Source organism: Lepidochelys kempii, chromosome 2 (genome assembly GCF_965140285.1).
Source record: "Lepidochelys kempii isolate rLepKem1 chromosome 2, rLepKem1.hap1, whole genome shotgun sequence".
Classification (NCBI taxonomy): Eukaryota; Metazoa; Chordata; order Testudines; family Cheloniidae; genus Lepidochelys; species Lepidochelys kempii.
The window spans coordinates 271,110,085-271,123,277 of record NC_136381.1 but is presented as its reverse complement, the minus strand read 5'-3'; the positions used below and the strand labels follow the sequence as shown (position 1 = coordinate 271,123,277).

Genomic DNA, 13,193 nt, shown 5'->3' with positions numbered 1-13,193 from the left:
GAAGGAAGTACCTGTTGTGTTTGCCCTTCCTTAGGGCTGGATTTTTCACATGCTCACCACTCGTCGCTGGGGTCAGGTTTCCAAAAGCACTCGGCACCTAATCAAGGGGACAATTTTTCCGAAGTGCCCAGGACCCCGTTTCCGAGCTGTTTTGAAAATCCCGACCTCCCTGCTCTGGGATGGCTCATTCTCACATCCAGTCTTAAGATCTCTCCTGTTAATGATTTTTCAGAAACACGGGATTGCCGCTGCTGCAGTGATTCGTTGGCCGTGGTGCTAGGTTGTATGTTACTTAGGCTTGCTTTAGACCAGTGGTTCTCAAGCCGCGGGCCGCTTGTGGCCCAATCAGCACACAGCTGCGGCCCATGTGACATCCTCAGGGCCATACAGGTCGTGCGTATGTCGTGTGGCTGTGGCCCACATAACACAGAGAGAGCTGCACGTGCGGCCCACAGTGGTAATTAGGTTGAGAGCCATTGCTTTAGACCAGTGGCTCCAACCGTTCCAGACTACTGCACCCCTTCAGGAGTCTGGTTTGTCTTGTGCACCCCCAAGTTCCACCTCACTTAAAAACGACTTGCTCACAAAATCAGACATAAAAATACAAGAGTCACAGCCACACTGTTACTGAAATGTTGCTGGCTTTCTCATTTTTACCATATCATTATAAAATAAATCAACTGGAATATGAATATTGTACTTATAGGAGTGATCCCATAGCAGCTGTTTTTACAGGGTTGTCCTCCCTGCCCAAGCGTTTTGCATATCTTGTCTTTTCAAAGCAGCACAAAAGGGAAGAAGTGAGGCAGTCTCTCCGGAAGTAGTCATCATTAATTTCAACCTAGGTACTGATCTAGCGCCCCTCAGTGGGGCAGCCGGAGCCCTTGGTCACTGTGGGTAGGACCTTACTCCCCGGTCAGTCCCAGTGGGTCACTTGAAGCGTAAGGTGGTATTCAGTGTGCGGGTGGGCAGGCCTGGGACCCAGGCACAGCTGTGGGAGGTGAGGCCCTGAGGGTATTTCAGTCCTGTCTAAAGAACAGGAGGATTTGTGGCATCTTAGAGACTAACCAATTTATTTGAGCATGAGCTTTCGTGAGCTACAGCTCACTTCATCGGATGCATTCAGTGGAACATACAGTGGGGAGATTTTATGTACACAGAGAACATGAAACAATGGCTGTGACCACACAGACTGTAACGAGAGTGATCAGGTAAGGTGAGCTATTACCAGCAGGAGAGAAAAAAAACCTTTTGTAGTGATAATCAAGGTGGGCCATTTCCAGCAGTTGACAAGAACGTGTGAGGAACAGTGTGTGTGGGGGGGAATAAACATGGGGAAATAGTTTTACTTTGTGTAATGACCCATCCACTCCCAGTCTCTATTCAAGCCTAAGTTAATTGTATCCAGTTTGCAAATTAATTCCAATTCAGCAGTCTCTCCCTGGAGTCTGTTTTTGAAGTTTTTTTATTGAAGAAGAATTGCCACTTTTAGGTCTGTAATCGAGTGACCAGAGAGACCTAAAAGTGGCAATTCTTCAACAAAAAAACTTCAAAAACAGACTCCAGGGAGAGACTGCTGAATTGGAATTAATTTGCAAACTGGATACAATTAACTTAGGCTTGAATAGAGACTGGGAGTGGATGGGTCATTACACAAAGTAAAACTATTTCCCCATGTTTATTCCCCCCCACACACACTGTTCCTCACACGTTCTTGTCAACTGCTGGAAATGGCCCACCTTGATTATCACTACAAAAGGTTTTTTTTCTCTCCTGCTGGTAATAGCTCACCTCACCTGATCACTCTCGTTACAGTCTGTGTGGTCACAGCCATTGTTTCATGTTCTCTGTGTATATAAATCTCCCCACTGTATGTTCCACTGAATGCATCCGATGAAGTGAGCTGTAGCTCACGAAAGCTTATGCTCAAATCAATTGGTTAGTCTCTAAGGTGCCCCAAGTCCTCCTTTTCCTTTTTGCGGATACAGACTAACACAGCTGCTACTCGGAAACCTGTCAGTCCTGACTGTTTCTTTTCCCTTATTTCCCCTCAGCATGTGGGAAACGACCTTATTGCCTTACAGGACCCAGCAAGTTCCTCCTTACGTGCACCTTTGATAGCATCTCCTCTGACTTGTGACGTTGGTGTAGTGTGTTCCTGGTCTGGGGACGCAGGCGCCCGCAGGACCCCAGCTCTGACCCCGGTCTCTCGGCCGGCCGGGAGCCCCACGCAGCAGGGGTGGCTGGCTGGCAGGCAGCAGAGGGGGAGGAGGAAGCAGAGCATGCGTGGTGGGGGCAATAGCTTGCAGGGAGGGGATACCCCAGCGGCCTGTCCCCCAGCCAGTGTGAGCGGGGAATGAGTGCGGGTGGCTGGGGCAGTGAATACGGCCTTGCAAAGGGGCTGAGTTCGTATCCTACCCCCCCCCCCCCGCGGCAACCTGGATCGAATGTCCAAACTCCCTCCTCCCTGGAGCTTGGCTCGGCCAGGAGCTCAGCAGAGTCGCCCAGCAGGGGCCCTGGCCTGAGCCTGGCTGTGGATAGGGCTGCCCTGCAGCATGGTCCCTCTCCCTGCATAGGCTGGTTGGAGCTAACACGAGTCACCCGCCGGCACGAATCCGTGCGAATGACCCTGCATCTTTAGCCAGGGTTCTGGCCCCGAGCCTCAAGCCACCCAGCATTCTGCAGCGTGAACCAGTAGGGAAGGCAGTGGAGGGGGAATCAGGAGACCCCAGGTCTAGTCGGGGTTCTGCCACTGGCCTACTGAGTCACCCCTCCTCCCCCCACTCTGTGCCTCAGTTTCCCCTCCATCCTTTGTCTATTTAGACCCTAAGCCCTTTGGAGCAGGGGCTGTCACTGACTGTGTAGTTATGCAGCACCTAGCCCCAGGGGGCCCTGCCTTCAGCTGGGGTCTGTACCTGCTACCGTAACACAAATAAAAAAACCACCCCCCAAATTCCTGACGTTTGGCACGTTCCTCTCAGAGGCCTCCCGCCAGGCAGCGCAGCCCTGGGCTGTTGTACTCAGGTGTGTGCAGTGCTGGTCTCAGTGCATCAGAGACGGGGGTGGGGAGGGAACAGCTTTTAGTGGCGAGAGACCAGCTTTCGAGCCGCACAGCCTTCTTCAGGTGCAACGGTTCCAGGACCTGCCCGGGCCCAGCATCCTCCACCGGCGGCTGCAATTCACTGCCATCGCCTCCCTACCCCGCCGCGCTCGTGGGGGCAGGCCCAGGGTCCCCCAGCGTGCAGGGATGGCAGGATCGTGGCTCAGCAGCTCTCCAGCCCTTCCACTCTGCAAACCACTTCGATTCCTGCTGCAGCGTGTTGGGGGAGAGAGCTGGCGAGAGCTTCCTCAAAGCGTCACCGGGGGGCCTTCCTGGAGCGTTTCATTTCAAGGGACATCCCCAATGCAGCTGCATTTCAGGCCTCCAGCCCCCGGAGTGCAATGCCAGGCCAAGGGCCCAGCCATCTTTACCTGGCTGACCAGTTCCTGGGAGTTGGAAGCCGTAGGAGAGACGTTACCCCAGCCACAAACGCTAACAGGGTCTGTCTTCCACCTACCAGTCGAACTCCCTGCTCTGGCTGCCTGGGGCTCCGGGGGGCATCTCCTAGGAAGAATCCGCCAGCCCTGCACACGCCAATATACTCTCCCCCGTGATTTCCACAGTGCCATAAGCGGATCCAGCACTGGGCAGGGCAAGGCTAGGTCTGCGCCCAGAAGGGCTTGTGGAGAGAAATCACAACACGCAGAGAAGGGAGCAGTCCCTGGCGTTTGGCTAGACGGTCGCAGGCCGCCAGAAATGGTGCCGCACCATTGACGGTGCAGATGAAGTGAGACTTCCTGCTGGGCCAGCCTGATTCTGGGCCGTCGAGTTCGATAGGGGCAGGAAGTGGCTTGTGTAGAATGGGAGGATGCTGGGGCTGACAGGCCGATTGCTGCAACTGGTATTAGCTGGGGTTTGTAAAGGGATTTTGTTAATCGCAGCGGCCGACACAGTAAGTCATTTATCAGAGCAGGACCAGATCAAGGAAATCAGGATTGCTCTGAGCGCATTTCAACATCGAAACCCCTGGCCCTGGGCCAACCTGTCAGCTGACTGCTGGGACGGCCAGGCCCTGAACTGGGGCTGGGTGGCTCTTGTATGCTAACGGATTGGGAGCTTCTAGATTGAATCACGCAGATGCTGTAGATAGTCTTAAAACACGTTTCCACAGGCCACTGATGTAACCCTGCACTCACCACCACAGCCTGCAGCTTCGCCCTTTGTAGCTACCTGCCCTCGCTAGTCAAAACCAGAACCAGGAGTGACTAGCGTGGCCTGGCTGCGATACGCTGTACTCGAAAGCGTAGCCACGGAGTGGATTCTCCAAACACTGCACTGGCCAACTTAAGGTTTTGCCTAGAGGGATTTTTTATGTTTAAATCTGATTACCCTGTAAGGTATTTACCATCCTAATTTTACAGAGGTGATTCTTTTACCTTTTTTATAATTAATTTTTTTTTAAGAACCTAATTTTTTTTTATTGTTCGTAAGATCCAAGGGTTTGGGTCAGGTCAAAGACCCTCTCCAGCCACTCCCCATCATTGAGGTTCCATTTCAGCGAGTAGCTGTGGATATTCTGGGTCCTTTTCCGAAAAAGACACCCAGAGGAAAGCAGTACATACTGACTTTCATGGATTTTGCCACCCGATGGCCGGAATCAGTAGCTCTAAGCAACACCAGGGCTAAAAGTGTGTGCCAGGCACTAGCAGACATTTTTGCCAGGGTAGGTTGACCCTCCAACATCCTTACAGATGCAGGAACTAGTTTCCTGGCAGGAACTATGAAAAGCCTTTAGGAAGCTCAGGGGTAAATCACTTGGTTGCCACCCCTTACCACCATCAAACAAATGGCCTGGTGGAGAAGTTTAATAAAACTTTGGGGGCCATGATACGTAAATTCGTAAATGAGCACTCCAGTGACTGGGACCTAGTGTTGCAGCAGTTGCTCTTTGCCTACAGACCTGTACCACACCCCAGTTTAGGGTTTTCCCCATTTGAACTTGTATATGGCCGTGAGGTTAAGGGGCCACTACAGTTGGTGAAGCAGCAATGGGAGGGGTTTACACTTCTCCAGGAACTAACATTCTGGACTTTGTAACCAACCTACAAACCACCCTCCGAACCTCTTTAGCCCTTGCTAAAGAAAACCTAAAAGATGCTCAAAAAGAGCAAAAAGCCTGGTACGATAAACATGCCAGAGAGCGTTCCTTCAAAGTAGGGGACCAGGTCATGGTCTTAAAGGTGCTCCAGGCCCATAAAATGGAAGCGTCGTGGGAAGGGCCATTCACGGTCCAGGAGCGCTTGGGAGCTGTTAATTATCTCATAGCATTCCCCACTTCCAACCAAAAGCCGAAGGTTTACCATATTAATTCTCTACAGCCCTTTTATTCCAGGGAATTAAAGGTTTGTCAGTTTACAGCCCAGGGAGGAGACGACGCTGAGTGGCCTGAAGGTGTCTACTACGAAGGGAAAAGTGCTGGTGGTGTGGAGGAGGTGAACCTCTCCATGACCCTTGGGCGTATGCAGCGACAGCAGATCCAGGAGCTGTGCCCTAGCTACGCGCCGACGTTCTCAGCCACCCCAAGACTGACTGAACAGGCATACCACTCCATTGACACAGGTAATGCTCACCCAATTAAAGTCCAACCTTACCGGGTGTCTCCTCAAGCTAAAACTGCTATAGAACGGGAGATCCAGGATATGCTACAGATGGGTGTAATCCGCCCCTCCCGCAGTGCATGGGCATCTCCCGTGGTTCTAGTTCCCAAACCAGATGGGGAGATACGTTTTTGCGTGGACTACCATAAGCTAAATGCGGTAACTCGCCCAGACAACTATCCAATGCCAAGCACAGATGAACTATTGGAGAAAATGGGATGGGCCCAGTTCATCTCTACCTTGGACTTAACCAAGGGGTACTGGCAGGTACCGCTAGATGAATCTGCCAAGGAAAGGTCAGCCTTCACCACACATCTCGGGCTGTATTAATTTAATGTATTCCCTTTCGGGCTGCGGAATGCACCCGCCACCTTCCAAAGACTCGTAGATGGTCTCTAGCGGGATTAGGAGAATATGCAGTCGCCTACCTTGACGATGTGGCCATATTTTCAGATTCCTGGGCAGAACACCTAAAACATCTACAAAAAGTCTTCAAGCTCATAAGGGAGGCAGAACTAACTGTTAAGGCTAAGAAGTGTCAAATAGGCCTAAACAAAGTAACTTACCTTGGACACCAGGTGGGTCAAGGAACTATGAATCCCCTACAGGCCAAAGTGGATGCTATCCAAAAGTGGCCTGTCCCAAAGTAAAAAAAACCAGGTCCAATCCTTCTTAGGTTTGGCCGGATATTACAGGTGATTTGTACCAGAATACAGCCAAATCGCCGCCCCACTGACAGACCTAACCAAAAAGAAACAGCCAAATGCTGTTCAGTGGATTGAAGAGTGTCAGAAAGCCTTTAACCAGCTTAAAGCGACACTCGTGTCTGACCCTGTGCTAAGGGCCCCAGACTTTGACAAACCGTTCCTAGTAATCACAGATGCTTCTGAGCATGGTGAGGGAGCAGTCTTAATGCAGGAAGGACCGAATCAAAAGTTCCATCCTGTCGTGTTTCTCAGCAAGAAGCTGTCTGAGAGGGGAAGCCACTGGTCAATCAGTGAAAAGGAATGTTACGCCATTGTCTACACTCTGGAAAAGCTACGCCCATACGTTTGGGGACGGCGTTTCCACCTGCAAACCCACCATGCTGCGCTACAGTGGCTTCATACCGCCACGGGAAAATAACAAAAAACTTATTCGGTGGAGTTTAGCTCTCCAAGATTTTGATTTCGACATACAACACATCTCAGGAGCTTCTAACAAAGGGGCTGATGCACTCTCCCGTGAAAGTTTCCCAAAATCAACTGGTTACAATCGTCCTTGAGATGTGGAAAATATTGTTAGTCTTTATAAAGTTGGTAGTCTATTTAGAGGTGCATGTGTCTTATTAACTTTGTTTTCTTCTAGAGCTCCAGGAAGAAATCACAGCCAGTGTTTCACCCTATCTGTAATTTGGGGGGCTTGTCATAAATATAAAGGGAAGGGTGACCACCTTTCTGTATACAGTGCTATAAAATCCTTCCTGGTCAGAGGCAAAACCCTTTCACCTGAAAAGGGTTAAGAAGCTAAGATAACCTCTCTGGTACCTGACCAAAATGACGAATGAGGAGACAAGATACTTTCAAATATGGAGGGGGGGAACAAAGTGTTCGTCTGTCTGTCTGATGCTTTTGCCGGGAATAGATCAGGAATTCAGCCTCATAAATCCTTAAGTTAGTAAGTAAGCTAGCTAAAAATGCGTTAGATTTCCTTTTGTTTAATGGCTGCTAAAATAAGCTGTGCTGGAGGGAATGTATATTCCTGTTTTTGTGTCTTTTTGTAACTTAAGGTTTTGCCTAGAGAGATTCTCTATGTTTTAAATCTGATTACCCTGTAAGGTATTTACCATCCTGATTTTACAGAGGGGATTCTTTTACTTTTTCTTTAATTAAAATTCTTCTTTTAAGAACCTAATTAATTTTTTATTGTTCTTAAGATCCAAGGCTTTGGGTCTGTGTTCACCTGTACAAATTGGTGAGGATTCTTATCAAGCCTTCCCCAGGAAAGGGGGTGTAGAGCTTGGGGTGATATTTTGCGGGAAGGCGTCTCCAAGTGGTCTCTTTCCCCGTTCTTTGTTTAAAACGCTTGGTGGTGACAGCATACGGTTCAAGGACAAGGCAAAGTTTGTACCTTGGGAAAGTTTTTAACCTAAGCTGGTAAGAATAAGCTTAGTGGGTCTTTCATGCAGGTCCCCACATCTGTACCCTAGAGTTCAAAGTGGGGAAGGAACCTTGACAGTCTCCTTCCCCAGCAGGCCTCCGGCAGGCTGTGGGGCGAGAGCTCATCTCCCAGGAGCTCCAGCCCCAGCTTCTGAGGGCCAAGACGAGGCCCCTCAATCGCAGCCGCACCCTCATGTTTTCTATATTTGTAAAACAAGAAGTTTCTGTTTGTTGCTACTGGCTGGGCTGGGGAAAAGCAGTGTTTGCATTTACTGTTCAGGGCAGGTGCTCAGCTACCACGGGGATGGGTGAGACATACAAACTGCGCTCGATCCTGAGTGGCCCCTTGGGATGTGGACTAGATGGGGCCTGACAGGTCTCTTCCTCTCCGTTGTCCCCTTACTTCTGTGGCTCTGTGACACTTGAGGAATTGACCTCAAAGGCACCCGTAGGGTATGAAGAGGTGGATGAATGCACTTGGGAGCTGTTCATTGTTTGTGCTAAGCTGTAATTAGTGCTATTTGTTAAGAGCCGGCTGCTACAGAAAACAGAGATAACTGCACAGGCCCTGCCCCCAGGGGATTGCGTTAGACAGAAACACACTGGTGGATCCAGAAGTGGACATAACACAGTCCATGTGGGTGTTTGTTTTCATAGTGCAGAGTTAAGGTGCAATGTCTGAGCTGTTATGATGTCACACCCAGCCAGGTTGTGTGGGCAGGGTTTTCTGGTACTCTATACATTACTTTTACAGCTATGGTCTATTCTAATGTCAGTAACCAGAACCCGGGGCACTGTATTATCTATATCCCGTTGCATCCTTTGGGCCTGGATGCTAATGTCTTTACTGGATCAATGGTTACATTCTGTATGTGCCAGAAGCACCCAGGAAAGGTTCTGCTTGCAGACCAGCTATGTTCAAGTCTGAGACTTAATAGACTCTTTAGATTTCATGCTGAATATTTTCTCCCTTAAATAAAGATAAGTTGTATCTAATTCAACGCAGGGTAAAATTCCCACCTTCACAAAGGACTCATACAAGGCTTATGTGCTCCTTAAGTAACACCTGCTTCAATGATAGATTGACCTAGTCTGGGTCCCAGTGATGATTTCCCCCAAGTGAGCAGGGATTACACATGCTGGAGACGGAATGGGAGCTCGAGGGGAGAAACATCAAATGGTGAAGGGCTGTTTCTTTGTGAATTACAGTAACTTTAATCAAGAACCCACTATACGCCTACCATCACTTCCTGGGCTCCAAATGCAGCCTCATCCCTGGTCCGTGCCAGTTGAAATGATCTTGAACTGAGTCCGTTGTATTCTCTGCTGTGTCCGCAGGACTGAGGTGTAAGTGCCAGGTGCCCTTAGAAGGACAAGTGTCCTGTGGAAATCCTACTTGTGTATTTGTAAGGAAAAGTACAAGGGCAATGCAAGTACTTTCAATTTCCGAATTCACTGGAATCGTCTGTTCAGTACCTGGACATTAACCAAACTAATATAAGCTCATAGTGGAAGAGAAAGAAAAAGGGCAACAACTGAAATGTTATTCATAGGAACGGCCCTGCTGGGTCAGACCCAAGGTCCATCTGTCACGGAGTCCCTGGGTGATGCTCTGGAACTGCTCCCCATGAAGCCAGGCAGGACTCTGTGGAAGTCGCCTTCCTGTGAGCAGCCTGTCTTCAGGACACACAGCTCACACAGCTTCCACCTTCCTGGGTCTGACCTCGGAGCATTCAGCCTCCTCTGCCCCCCCATGCAAGTCGCCCCCTGAGTAACCATGAACAGAGCTGCGCTTGCCAGGTTGTCTCCTGGGTTCTCGTTTGCTGAGAACTAATCTGAGAAAACAACCCTGGTAAACCAGCTCCAAGGTGTTTTCCCGTCAATGGAATTCACTGACCAAGTAACTCCTCCTACAGCTCCTGGGTGTGACCCCAAATAGAAAGTGAAACGGAAACAGTTTAATCCGAAACCATGTGAAAGTTTGACTTTTCTGTGAAAGCCGCACAGCTCCGGTGGACGGCGTACAGGCCGCAGGGACCAGCAGCCCCTGAAGGATGAATACACGTTGGGTCTCCAAGCTGAATTAGCAGCCCCAAGGTACCGTGTTGTGTGTGAGTTTGAAACTTGGCTCCATTTGAAGGAAGGACTTGAAAGGAAGGGCACGGAAGGAGGAAGGTTACAGCCATAGGGTCAGTTGGTGATTCGGTAACAGACACCTGCACGTCCTGGGGACTTATATAATAAAAAGAGAACGCAGTAAGACTGAGCCACAGAGAGCGAGCGAGAGATGAAACCAAGGAAGCAGGATACAGGGAGATGACGCAGGTAACAGGCTGGACTCTGCTCAGTGACTCTGATTTCCTGTCACCCGGCCCCTTGTGAAGTGAATTACACCAGTGTACTTTGGGGTGTGAAGCACTTTCGTTCCTGCTGGGCAACGTTTTACATCCATTTTGCGCTGGCGTAGGTGACAAGGTGCAGGGCAATGGGGCTCAAGCCCACAGAATATGGATTGAACGTGGTAACAGGCCAGAAGTCAGTGAGGGGAAGTGAGGAGGACAGAATGCGCTTGGAGAGGGAGTGACTTTAGCAGCAGCATTTGTGATAGACAGGAGGGGAATGAAGTTAAAGCAGGGAAGCTGGAGATTTTGATACAGTAGAAGATATTGATACAGCCCCTTGGATAATACCCCCACCTCAGAGAGCCCCTAGGCCCCCTCTCCAAGACCCCAGCACAGAGGAGTAACGGGGTGTTCTGGGGTGCGCCAGGGGCTGGAGGAGACATGGCAGGGGCATTCTTACATCTCTGCAATGGCCCAGAGGAAGCACTGAGGCAGGGCACAAGTTAAGGCACCCCTGAGCATACGAGCCACCCCCCTGCACCAGCCACAGTGCCAGTGTGGGGATGAATCTGGCCACGGGCTGCAGCTGAGAGGGTGGCAAAGAGAGGGTTAATCTGTATTGATGTTATACAGGGAATAGTGACAAGACACAGCGCGAGCCTGGATGTGAAGCATTCTGATATCGTGGTGTGACATTCTGGGGATCACCCCAGAGCAGTCAGGGGGTCTGTCACCACCTGCCCTGTGACCGTGGGTCCCTTAATCCTGTGTGGCTCTGGCTCGGAGCCCTGGCACCAGCATCTAGCCCACAGGCAGAAAGGTCTCACCCTGGCTTCCAGCAGCCTCGTTATCCCTGCAGGGTGACCCCACCAGCCCTTCCAGTCCTAAGCATCCCCAAATCCGCCTACCCCGAGTTCTTCACTACCAGACCTGGGGACTTTTCCACTCTGGTTCCTCACCCCAAAGGCCTGAAGCCAGCCCCCCAGTTCTCAGTTCACTTTGGGACACACTCCACATTGTTTGCACACTAGAGACCCATCATTTGTCTCTCCTGGGTTGTACAATGCGAGGTGCTGGGGGTTAGTTTTGTCTGGCTGGGGAGGCAGCTCCTCCCTTCCTGGCTGGCCACCACCCTACTGGGAGCGGGAGATGAAGCTTTAGGAACCAGCTCCAGACTCTACATACACGATACATAAATCCCTAAGCACAGCCTGGATCCATCTCGCACAGTGATCAGTAAGTAGAGAACATCACAGGCTTTCAGAAAAGAGCTCACTCAACATGATTATACACAATAGCATTGTACACAATCCTTTGAGTCCATTGCTTGTTCTTAGGGGTTCAGACCCCCTGTTCTGCCCTTGGGGTGTCTTTTGTCCTTCTCCACCCCTTTATATAGATTTGGCCAAAGGCGGGAGTCCTTTGTCCCAGTTTGACCCCCTCCCCAGCCTCTGATGGAAAAGTACAAGGTTTAAGATGGATTCCAGTATCAGGTGACATGGTCACATGTCTCTGTAAGACTCCAGAGTAACAGCCGTGTTAGTCTGTATTCGCCAAAAGAAAAGGAGGACTTGTGGCACCTTAGAGACTAACCAATTTATTTGAGCATGAGCTTTCGTGATGAAGTGAGCTGTAGCTCACAAAAGCTCATGCTCAAATAAATTGGTTAGTCTCTAAGGTGCCACAAGCACTCCTTTTCTTTTTGTAAGACTCCAGTCTCCATTTTCCCTGGGCTGGCCCACACCTACACAGGAAGGCTTGCAGGTAAACAAAGCCATTTACAGCTTTTGGTTTCTTGCTTAAGAGTCATCAAGTTTCTGAAGTATCCTTAATGACTCTTGCTTTGCATAATTATATAAGTGATACAAGTTCATACCTCATATTTCTAACTTCAGACATAGAAATAATACGTGCATACAAATAGGATGAACACATTCAGTAGATTATAAGATTTCTAACGATACCTTATAAGGGGTATTTAGCATAAAGCATATTCCAGATATGTCATATTCATAAGTATATTTTCATAAAGCATATGGAATGCAACATCACAGTGATAACTGTGGATTCTTAAGTAATCAATATAATTAATACATAATCTATAGATCAGGCTACAAGTAAGCCCAAGCTTGAGTGTGTGTAGGGCAGCTGTGAGCTGCTCTACTTCATGAAGTGGTACTCCCTGCCCACATGAGCCTCTAGCCTGATTGACCTGGTCAGCAAAACCTGCTCAAGTTAATGAGTGAAGGGCAACAACAGAGCCAGTGGACAAAGGCCAAGTGCCCCCATGACGGTGAAGGTGGATGAGCCATGAGTGTGGATGCGCAGACCACACAGGGTGGAAGAAGAGCTACATCTTCATAAGGGTGACCCACACCCACAGGAACTTACAGTTGGTGGAAGAGTTAATGGGATGGGGGATGGTGTCCCTCCCCCCAAAATAAGCCCCCTCTACATCTTCCCAGTTGCAAAGAGGCAGAGTGAAACATGGGGCAACCAGCCATGACAGACCATAACAGCAGCAGGGGTAAAACCCCTGCTTTTACCAACTAGTGCCCATCTTTAAAAAAGGGAAGGAGGAGGATCCTGGGAACTACAGGCCAGTCAGCCTCACCTCAGTCCCTGGAAAAATCATGGAGCAGGTCCTCAGGGAATCAATTCTGAAGCACTTAGAGGAGAGGAAAGTGATCAGGAACAGTCAGCATGGATTCACCAAGGGCAAGTCATGCCTGACTAATCTAATTGCCTTCTATGACGAGATAACTGGCTCTGTGGATGAGGGGAAAGCGGTGGACATGTTGTTCCTTGACTTTAGCAAAGCTTTTGATACGGTCTCCCACAGTATTCTTGTCAGCAAGTTAAAGAAGTATGGGCTGGAGGAATGGCCTATAAGGTGGATAGAAAGCTGGCTAGATCGTAGGGCTCAATGTGTAGTGATCAATGGCTCCATGTCATGTTGGCAGCCAGTATCAAGCAGAGTACCCCAAAGGTCGGTCCTGGGGCCGGTTTTGTTCAA

General features: G+C 49.6%; 1 protein-coding gene across 4 annotated transcripts in view; it reads left to right on the top strand.

Annotated features, from left to right (window-relative positions):
* The first annotated feature begins 9,659 nt into the window (after nucleotides 1–9,659).
* LOC140905759 (stonustoxin subunit alpha-like) overlaps nucleotides 9,660–13,193 on the top strand; it is a 47,277-nt gene continuing 43,743 nt past the window's right edge. For 2 of the 4 annotated variants that reach the window (XM_078851265.1, XM_078851264.1), the window contains exon 1: nucleotides 9,660–10,160. The gene's annotated coding sequence lies outside the window, so the exon portion shown is untranslated. The remainder of the gene's footprint in view (nucleotides 10,161–13,193) is intronic. The other 2 variants (XM_078851267.1, XM_078851266.1) reach the window with 2 other exon arrangements.